We start from the raw sequence: 11567 nt of genomic DNA, 5'->3' as shown, positions 1-11567 counted from the left end.
TCTTAGTGTGGTTAACAAAACAGAGCTGCCAGGCTTATTTATATCAATAATTATTCAACATTATTGATTTGTTAATCAATTGCTAGTATCAATGTATCTTCAAAACCCTGTTTGACTGAAGAAATTTACCCAAATTTGGCATTTCAACACGGCAATCTGCCAGATAAATGGATTTTGGAGCTGGAATTAATTCAAAATTTATATTTATTTTCTTAGTGTGGTTAACAAAACAGAGCTGCCAGGCTTATTTATATCAATAATTTATCAAGTTAATTGATTTGTTAATCAATTGCTAGTGTCATTTTTTTCTTCAAAACCCTGTTTGCCGAAGAAATTTACCAAATGTTGGCATTTCAACACGGCAATCTGCCATATAAATGGATTTTGGAGCTGGAAATATTAATTATTCTTAAGAATTAATTCAAAATTTATATTTATTTTCTTAGTGTGGTTAACAAAACAGAGCTGCCAGGCTTATTTATATCAATAATTATTCAAGTTTATTGATTTGTTAATCAATTGCTAGTGTCAATGTATCTTCAAAATCCTGTTTGACCGAAGAAATTTACCAAAATTTGGCATTTCAACACGGCAATCTGCCAGATAAATGGATTTTGGAGCTGGAATTAATTCAAAATTTATATTTATTTTCTTAGTGTGGTTAACAAAACAGAGCTGCCAGGCTTATTTATATCAATAATTATTCAAGTTTATTGATTTGTTAATCAATTGCTAGTATCAATGTATCTTCAAAACCCTGTTTGAATGAAGAAATTTACCAAAATTTGGCATTTCAACACGGCAATCTGCCACATAAATGGATTTTGGAGCTGGAAATATTCATAATTCTTAAGAATTAATTCAAAATTTATATTTATTTTCTTAGTGTGGTTAACAAAACAGAGCTGCCAGGCTTATTTATATCAATAATTATTCAAGTTTATTGATTTGTTATCAATTGCTAGTGTCAATGTATCTTCAAAACCCGGTTTGACTGAAGAAATTTACCAAAATTTGGCATTTCAAAACGGCAATCTACCAGATAAATGGATTTGGGAGCTGGAATTAATTCAAAATTTATATTCATTTTCTTAGTGTGGTTAACATAACAGAGCTGCCAGGCTTATTTATATCAATAATTGTTCAAGTTTATTGATTTGTTAATCAATTGCTAGTGTCAATGTATCTTCAAAATCCTGTTTGACCGAAGAAATTTACCAAAATTTGGCATTTCAACACGGCAATCTGCCCGATAAATGGATTTTGGAGCTGAAATTAATTCAAAATTTATATTTATTTTCTTAGTGTGGTTAACAAAACAGAGCTGCCAGGCTTATTTATATCAATAATTATTCAAGTTTATTGATTTGTTAATCAATTGCTAGTGTCAATGTATCTTCAAAACCCGGTTCGACTGAAGAAATTTACCAAAATTTGGCATTTCAACACGGCAATCTACCAGATAAATGGATTTGGGAGCTGGAATTAATTCAAAATTTATATTCATTTTCTTAGTGTGGTTAACATAACAGAGCTGCCAGGCTTATTTATATCAATAATTGTTCAAGTTTATTGATTTGTTAATCAATTGCTAGTATCAATGTATCTTCAAAACCCTGTTTGAATGAAGAAATTTACCAAAATTTGGCATTTCAACACGGCAATCTGCCACATAAATGGATTTTGGAGCTGGAAATATTCATAATTCTTAAGAATTAATTCAAAATTTATATTTATTTTCTTAGTGTGGTTAACAAAACAGAGCTGCCAGGCTTATTTATATCAATAATTATTCAAGTTTATTGATTTGTTAATCAATTGCTAGTGTCAATGTATCTTCAAAATCCTGTTTGACTGAAGAAATTTACCAAAATTTGGCATTTCAACACGGCAATCTGCCAGATAAATGGATTTTGGAGCTGGAATTAATTCAATATTTATATTTATTTTCTAAGTGTGGTTAACAAAACAGAGCTGCCAGGCTTATTTATATCAATAATTATTCAAGTTTATTGATTTGTTAATCAATTGCTAGGGTCAATGTATCTTCAAAATCCTGTTTGACCGAAGAAATTTACCAAAATTTGGCATTTCAACACGGCAATCTGCCAGATAAATGGATTTTGGAGCTGGAAATATTAATTATTCTTAAGAATGAATTCAAAATTTATATTTATTTTCTTAGTGTGGTTAACAAAACAGAGCTGCCAGGCTTATTTATATCAATAATTATTCAAGTTTATTGATTTGTTAATCAATTGCTAGTGTCAATGTATCTTCAAAATCCTGTTTGACCGAAGAAATTTACCAAAATTTGGCATTTCAACACGGCAATCTGCCAGATAAATGGATTTTGGAGCTGGAATTAATTCAAAATTTATATTTATTTTCTTAGTGTGGTTAACAAAACAGAGCTGCCAGGCTTATTTATATCAATAATTATTCAAGTTTATTGATTTGTTAATCAATTGCTAGTGTCAATGTATCTTCAAAACCCGGTTTGACTGAAGAAATTTACCAAAATTTGGCATTTCAACACGGCAATCTACCAGATAAATGGATTTGGGAGCTGGAATTAATTCAAAATTTATATTCATTTTCTTAGTGTGGTTAACATAACAGAGCTGCCAGGCTTATTTATATCAATAATTGTTCAAGTTTATTGATTTGTTAATCAATTGCTAGTATCAATGTATCTTCAAAACCCTGTTTGAATGAAGAAATTTACCAAAATTTGGCATTTCAACACGGCAATCTGCCACATAAATGGATTTTGGAGCTGGAAATATTCATAATTCTTAAGAATTAATTAAAAATTTATATTTATTTTCTTAGTGTGGTTAACAAAACAGAGCTGCCAGGCTTATTTATATCAATAATTATTCAAGTTTATTGATTTGTTAATCAATTGCTAGTGTCAATGTATCTTCAAAATCCTGTTTGACTGAAGAAATTTACCAAAATTTGGCATTTCAACACGGCAATCTGCCAGATAAATGGATTTTGGAGCTGGAATTAATTCAATATTTATATTTATTTTCTAAGTGTGGTTAACAAAACAGAGCTGCCAGGCTTATTTATATCAATAATTATTCAAGTTTATTGATTTGTTAATCAATTGCTAGGGTCAATGTATCTTCAAAATCCTGTTTGACCGAAGAAATTTACCAAAATTTGGCATTTCAACACGGCAATCTGCCAGATAAATGGATTTTGGAGCTGGAATTAATTCAAAATTTATATTTATTTTCTTAGTGTGGTTAACAAAACAGAGCTGCCAGGCTTATTTATATCAATAATTATTCAAGTTTATTGATTTGTTAATCAATTGCTAGTATCAATGTATCTTCAAAACCCTGTTTGAATGAAGAAATTTACCAAAATTTGGCATTTCAACACGGCAATCTGCCACATAAATGGATTTTGGAGCTGGAAATATTCATAATTCTTAAGAATTAATTCAAAATTTATATTTATTTTCTTAGTGTGGTTAACAAAACAGAGCTGCCAGGCTTATTTATATCAATAATTATTCAAGTTTATTGATTTGTTAATCAATTGCTAGTGTCAATGTATCTTCAAAATCCTGTTTGACCGAAGAAATTTACCAAAATTTGGCATTTCAACACGGCAATCTGCCAGATAAATGGATTTTGGAGCTGGAATTAATTCAAAATTTATATTTATTTTCTTAGTGTGGTTAACAAAACAGAGCTGCCAGGCTTATTTATATCAATAATTATTCAAGTTTATTGATTTGTTAATCAATTGCTAGTGTCAATGTATCTTCAAAATCCTGTTTGACCGAAGAAATTTACCAAAATTTGGCATTTCAACACGGCAATCTGCCATATAAATGGATTTTGGAGCTGGAAATATTAATTATTCTTAAGAATTAATTCAAAATTTATATTTATTTTCTTAGTGTGGTTAACAAAACAGAGCTGCCAGGCTTATTTATATCAATAATTATTCAAGTTTATTGATTTGTTAATCAATTGCTAGTGTCAATGTATCTTCAAAACCCGGTTTGACTGAAGAAATTTACCAAAATTTGGCATTTCAACACGGCAATCTACCAGATAAATGGATTTGGGAGCTGGAATTTATTCAAAATTTATATTCATTTTCTTAGTGTGGTTAACAAAACAGAGCTGCCAGGCTTATTTATATCAATAATTATTCAAGTTTATTGATTTGTTAATCAATTGCTAGTGTCAATGTATCTTCAAAATCCTGTTTGACCGAAGAAATTTACCAAAATTTGGCATTTCAACACGGCAATCTGCCAGATAAATGGATTTTGGAGCTGGAATTAATTCAAAATTTATATTTATTTTCTTAGTGTGGTTAACAAAACAGAGCTGCCAGGCTTATTTATATCAATAATTATTCAAGCTTATTGATTTGTTAATCAATTGCTAGTATCAATGTATCTTCAAAACCCTGTTTGAATGAAGAAATTTACCAAAATTTGGCATTTCAACACGGCAATCTGCCACATAAATGGATTTTGGAGCCGGAAATATTCATAATTCTTAAGAATTAATTCAAAATTTATATTTATTTTCTTAGTGTGGTTAACAAAACAGAGCTGCCAGGCTTATTTATATCAATAATTATTCAAGTTTATTGATTTGTTAATCAATTGCTAGTGTCAATGTATCTTCAAAACCCTGTTTGACTGAAGAAATTTACCCAAATTTGGCATTTCAACACGGCAATCTGCCAGATAAATGGATTTTGGAGCTGGAATTAATTCAATATTTATATTTATTTTCTTAGTGTGGTTAACAAAACAGAGCTGCCAGGCTTATTTATATCAATAATTATTCAACATTATTGATTTGTTAATCAATTGCTAGTGTCAATATATCTTCAAAACCCTGTTTGACTGAAGAAATTTACCCAAATTTGGCATTTCAACACGGCAATCTGCCAGATAAATGGATTTTGGAGCTGGAATTAATTCAAAATTTATATTTATTTTCTTAGTGTGGTTAACAAAACAGAGCTGCCAGGCTTATTTATATCAATAATTTATCAAGTTAATTGATTTGTTAATCAATTGCTAGTGTCATTTTTTTCTTCAAAACCCTGTTTGCCGAAGAAATTTACCAAATGTTGGCATTTCAACACGGCAATCTGCCATATAAATGGATTTTGGAGCTGGAAATATTAATTATTCTTAAGAATTAATTCAAAATTTATATTTATTTTCTTAGTGTGGTTAACAAAACAGAGCTGCCAGGCTTATTTATATCAATAATTATTCAAGTTTATTGATTTGTTAATCAATTGCTAGTGTCAATGTATCTTCAAAATCCTGTTTGACCGAAGAAATTTACCAAAATTTGGCATTTCAACACGGCAATCTGCCAGATAAATGGATTTTGGAGCTGGAATTAATTCAAAATTTATATTTATTTTCTTAGTGTGGTTAACAAAACAGAGCTGCCAGGCTTATTTATATCAATAATTATTCAAGTTTATGGATTTGTTAATCAATTGCTAGTGTCAATGTATCTTCAAAATCCTGTTTGACCGAAGAAATTTACCAAAATTTGGCATTTCAACACGGCAATCTGCCATATAAATGGATTTTGGAGCTGGAAATATTAATTATTCTTAAGAATTAATTCAAAATTTATATTTATTTTCTTAGTGTGGTTAACAAAACAGAGCTGCCAGGCTTATTTATATCAATAATTATTCAAGTTTATTGATTTGTTTATCAATTGCTAGTGTCAATGTATCTTCAAAATCCTGTTTGACCGAAGAAATTTACCAAAATTTGGCATTTCAACACGGCAATCTGCCAGATAAATGGATTTTGGCGCTGGAATTAATTCAAAATTTATATTTATTTTCTTAGTGTGATTAACAAAACAGAGCTGCCAGGCTTATTTATATCAATAATTATTCAAGTTTATTGATTTGTTAATCAATTGCTAGTGTCAATGTATCTTCAAAACCCGGTTTGACTGAAGAAATTTACCAAAATTTGGCATTTCAACACGGCAATCTACCAGATAAATGGATTTGGGAGCTGGAATTAATTCAAAATTTATATTCATTTTCTTAGTGTGGTTAACAAAACAGAGCTGCCAGGCTTATTTATATCAATAATTATTCAAGTTTATTGATTTGTTAATCAATTGCTAGTGTCAATGTATCTTCAAAATCCTGTTTGACCGAAGAAATTTAACAAAATTTGGCATTTCAACACGGCAATCTGCCAGATAAATGGATTTTGGAGCTGGAATTAATTCAAAATTTATATTTATTTTCTTAGTGTGGTTAACAAAACAGAGCTGCCAGGCTTATTTATATCAATAATTATTCAAGTTTATTGATTTGTTAATCAATTGCTAGTATCAATGTATCTTCAAAACCCTGTTTGAATGAAGAAATTTACCAAAATTTGGCATTTCAACACGGCAATCTGCCACATAAATGGATTTTGGAGCTGGAAATATTCATAATTCTTAAGAATTAATTCAAAATTTATATTTATTTTCTTAGTGTGGTTAACAAAACAGAGCTGCCAGGCTTATTTATATCAATAATTATTCAAGTTTATTGATTTGTTAATCAATTGCTAGTGTCAATGTATCTTCAAAACCCTGTTTGACTGAAGAAATTTACCCAAATTTGGCATTTCAACACGGCAATCTGCCAGATAAATGGATTTTGGAGCTGGAATTAATTCAATATTTATATTTATTTTCTTAGTGTGGTTAACAAAACAGAGCTGCCAGGCTTATTTATATCAATAATTATTCAACATTATTGATTTGTTAATCAATTGCTAGTATCAATGTATCTTCAAAACCCTGTTTGACTGAAGAAATTTACCCAAATTTGGCATTTCAACACGGCAATCTGCCAGATAAATGGATTTTGGAGCTGGAATTAATTCCAAATTTATATTTATTTTCTTAGTGTGGTTAACAAAACAGAGCTGCCAGGCTTATTTATATCAATAATTTATCAAGTTAATTGATTTGTTAATCAATTGCTAGTGTCATTTTTTTCTTCAAAACCCTGTTTGCCGAAGAAATTTACCAAATGTTGGCATTTCAACACGGCAATCTGCCATATAAATGGATTTTGGAGCTGGAAATATTAATTATTCTTAAGAATTAATTCAAAATTTATATTTATTTTCTTAGTGTGGTTAACAAAACAGAGCTGCCAGGCTTATTTATATCAATAATTATTCAAGTTTATTGATTTGTTAATCAATTGCTAGTGTCAATGTATCTTCAAAATCCTGTTTGACCGAAGAAATTTACCAAAATTTGGCATTTCAACACGGCAATCTGCCAGATAAATGGATTTTGGAGCTGGAATTAATTCAAAATTTATATTTATTTTCTTAGTGTGGTTAACAAAACAGAGCTGCCAGGCTTATTTATATCAATAATTATTCAAGTTTATTGATTTGTTATCAATTGCTAGTGTCAATGTATCTTCAAAACCCGGTTTGACTGAAGAAATTTACCAAAATTTGGCATTTCAACACGGCAATCTACCAGATAAATGGATTTGGGAGCTGGAATTAATTCAAAATTTATATTCATTTTCTTAGTGTGGTTAACATAACAGAGCTGCCAGGCTTATTTATATCAATAACTATTCAACATTATTGATTTGTTAATCAATTGCTAGTATCAATGTATCTTCAAAACCCTGTTTGACTGAAGAAATTTACCCAAATTTGGCATTTCAACACGGCAATCTGCCAGATAAATGGATTTTGGAGCTGGAATTAATTCAAAATTTATATTTATTTTCTTAGTGTGGTTAACAAAACAGAGCTGCCAGGCTTATTTATATCAATAATTTATCAAGTTAATTGATTTGTTAATCAATTGCTAGTGTCATTTTTTTCTTCAAAACCCTGTTTGCCGAAGAAATTTACCAAATGTTGGCATTTCAACACGGCAATCTGCCATATAAATGGATTTTGGAGCTGGAAATATTAATTATTCTTAAGAATTAATTCAAAATTTATATTTATTTTCTTAGTGTGGTTAACAAAACAGAGCTGCCAGGCTTATTTATATCAATAATTATTCAAGTTTATTGATTTGTTAATCAATTGCTAGTGTCAATGTATCTTCAAAATCCTGTTTGACCGAAGAAATTTACCAAAATTTGGCATTTCAACACGGCAATCTGCCAGATAAATGGATTTTGGAGCTTGAATTAATTCAAAATTTATATTTATTTTCTTAGTGTGGTTAACAAAACAGAGCTGCCAGGCTTATTTATATCAATAATTATTCAAGTTTATTGATTTGTTAAACAATTGCTAGCGTCAATGTATCTTCAAAACCCTGTTTGAATGAAGAAATTTACCAAAATTTGGCATTTCAACACGGCAATCTGCCATATAAATGGATTTTGGAGCTGGAAATATTCATAATTCTTAAGAATTAATTCAAAATTTATATTTATTTTCTTAGTGTGGTTAACAAAACAGAGCTGCCAGGCTTATTTATATCAATAATTATTCAAGTTTATTGATTTGTTATCAATTGCTAGTGTCAATGTATCTTCAAAACCCGGTTTGACTGAAGAAATTTACCAAAATTTGGCATTTCAACACGGCAATCTACCAGATAAATGGATTTGGGAGCTGGAATTAATTCAAAATTTATATTCATTTTCTTAGTGTGGTTAACATAACAGAGCTGCCAGGCTTATTTATATCAATAATTGTTCAAGTTTATTGATTTGTTAATCAATTGCTAGTGTCAATGTTTCTTCAAAATCCTGTTTGACCGAAGAAATTTACCAAAATTTGGCATTTCAACACGGAAATCTGCCCGATAAATGGATTTTGGAGCTGAAATTAATTCAAAATTTATATTCATTTTCTTAGTGTGGTTAACATAACAGAGCTGCCAGGCTTATTTATATCAATAATTGTTCAAGTTTATTGATTTGTTAATCAATTGCTAGTATCAATGTATCTTCAAAACCCTGTTTGAATGAAGAAATTTACCAAAATTTGGCATTTCAACACGGCAATCTGCCACATAAATGGAATTTGGAGCTGGAAATATTCATAATTCTTAAGAATTAATTCAAAATTTATATTTATTTTCTTAGTGTGGTTAACAAAACAGAGCTGCCAGGCTTATTTATATCAATAATTATTCAAGTTTATTGATTTGTTAATCAATTGCTAGTGTCAATGTATCTTCAAAATCCTGTTTGACTGAAGAAATTTACCAAAATTTGGCATTTCAACACGGCAATCTGCCAGATAAATGGATTTTGGAGCTGGAATTAATTCAATATTTATATTTATTTTCTTAGTGTGGTTAACAAAACAGAGCTGCCAGGCTTATTTATATCAATAATTATTCAAGTTTATTGATTTGTTAATCAATTGCTAGTGTCAATATATCTTCATAATCCTGTTTGACCGAAGAAATTTACCAAAATTTGGCATTTCAACACGGCAATCTGCCAGATAAATGGATTTTGGAGCTGGAATTAATTCAATATTTATATTTATTTTCTAAGTGTGGTTAACAAAACAGAGCTGCCAGGCTTATTTATATCAATAATTATTCAAGTTTATTGATTTGTTAATCAATTGCTAGGGTCAATGTATCTTCAAAATCCTGTTTGACCGAAGAAATTTACCAAAATTTGGCATTTCAACACGGCAATCTGCCAGATAAATGGATTTTGGAGCTGGAATTAATTCAAAATTTATATTTATTTTCTTAGTGTGGTTAACAAAACAGAGCTGCCAGGCTTATTTATATCAATAATTATTCAAGTTTATTGATTTGTTTATCAATTGCTAGTGTCAATGAATCTTCAAAATCCTGTTTGACCGAAGAAATTTACCAAAATTTGGCATTTCAACACGGCAATCTGCCAGATAAATGGATTTTGGAGCTGGAATTAATTCAATATTTATATTTATTTTCTTAGTGTGGTTAACAAAACAGAGCTGCCAGGCTTATTTATATCAATAATTGTTCAAGTTTATTGATTTGTTAATCAATTTCTAGTATCAATGTATCTTCAAAACCCTGTTTGAATGAAGAAATTTACCAAAATTAGGCATTTCAACACGGCAATCTGCCACATAAATGGATTTTGGAGCTGGAAATATTCATAATTCTTAAGAATTAATTCAAAATTTATATTTATTTTCTTAGTGTGGTTAACAAAACAGAGCTGCCAGGCTTATTTATATCAATAATTATTCAAGTTTATTGATTTGTTAATCAATTGCTAGTATCAATGTATCTTCAAAACCCTGTTTGACTGAAGAAATTTACCCAAATTTGGCATTTCAACACGGCAATCTGCCAGATAAATGGATTTTGGAGCTGGAATTAATTCAAAATTTATATTTATTTTCTTAGTGTGGTTAACAAAACAGAGCTGCCAGGCTTATTTATATCAATAATTATTCAAGTTTATTGATTTGTTAATCAATTGCTAGTATCAATGTATCTTCAAAACCCTGTTTGACTGAAGAAATTTACCCAAATTTGGCATTTCAACACGGCAATGTGCCAGATAAATGGATTTTGGAGCTGGAATTAATTCAAAATTTATATTTATTTTCTTAGTGTGGTTAACAAAACAGAGCTGCCAGGCTTATTTATATCAATAATTATTCAAGTTTATTGATTTGTTAATCAATTGCTAGTGTCAATGTATCTTCAAAACCCGGTTTGACTGAAGAAATTTACCAAAATTTGGCATTTCAACACGGCAATCTACCAGATAAATGGATTTGGGAGCTGGAATTAATTCAAAATTTATATTCATTTTCTTAGTGTGGTTAACATAACAGAGCTGCCAGGCTTATTTATATCAATAATTGTTCAAGTTTATTGATTTGTTAATCAATTGCTAGTATCAATGTATCTTCAAAACCCTGTTTGAATGAAGAAATTTACCAAAATTTGGCATTTCAACACGGCAATCTGCCACATAAATGGATTTTGGAGCTGGAAATATTCATAATTCTTAAGAATTAAATCAAAATTTATATTTATTTTCTTAGTGTGGTTAAAAAAACAGAGCTGCCAGGCTTATTTATATCAATAATTATTCAAGTTTATTGATTTGTTAATCAATTGCTAGTGTCAATGTATCTTCAAAATCCTGTTTGACCGAAGAAATTTACTAAAAATTTGGCATTTCAACACGGCAATCTGCCAGATAAATGGATTTTGGAGCTGGAATTAGTTCAATATTTATATTTATTTTCTTAGTGTGGTTAACAAAACAGAGCTGCCAGGCTTATTTATATCAATAATTATTCAAGTTTATTGATTTGTTAATCAATTGCTAGTGTCAATGTATCTTCAAAACCCGGTTTGACTGAAGAAATTTACCAAAATTTGGCATTTCAACACGGCAATCTACCAGATAAATGGATTTGGGAGCTGGAATTAATTCAAAATTTATATTCATTTTCTTAGTGTGGTTAACAAAACAGAGCTGCCAGGCTTATTTATATCAATAATTATTCAAGTTTATTGATTTGTTAATCAATTGCTAGTGTCAATGTATCT

Source organism: Leiobunum rupestre, chromosome 7, assembly GCF_980474605.1.
Source record: "Leiobunum rupestre chromosome 7, qqLeiRupe1.1.hap1, whole genome shotgun sequence".
Taxonomy (NCBI): domain Eukaryota; kingdom Metazoa; phylum Arthropoda; class Arachnida; order Opiliones; family Sclerosomatidae; genus Leiobunum; species Leiobunum rupestre.
The sequence above is the reverse complement of the archived record's forward strand: the minus strand, read 5'-3'. Positions refer to the sequence as shown.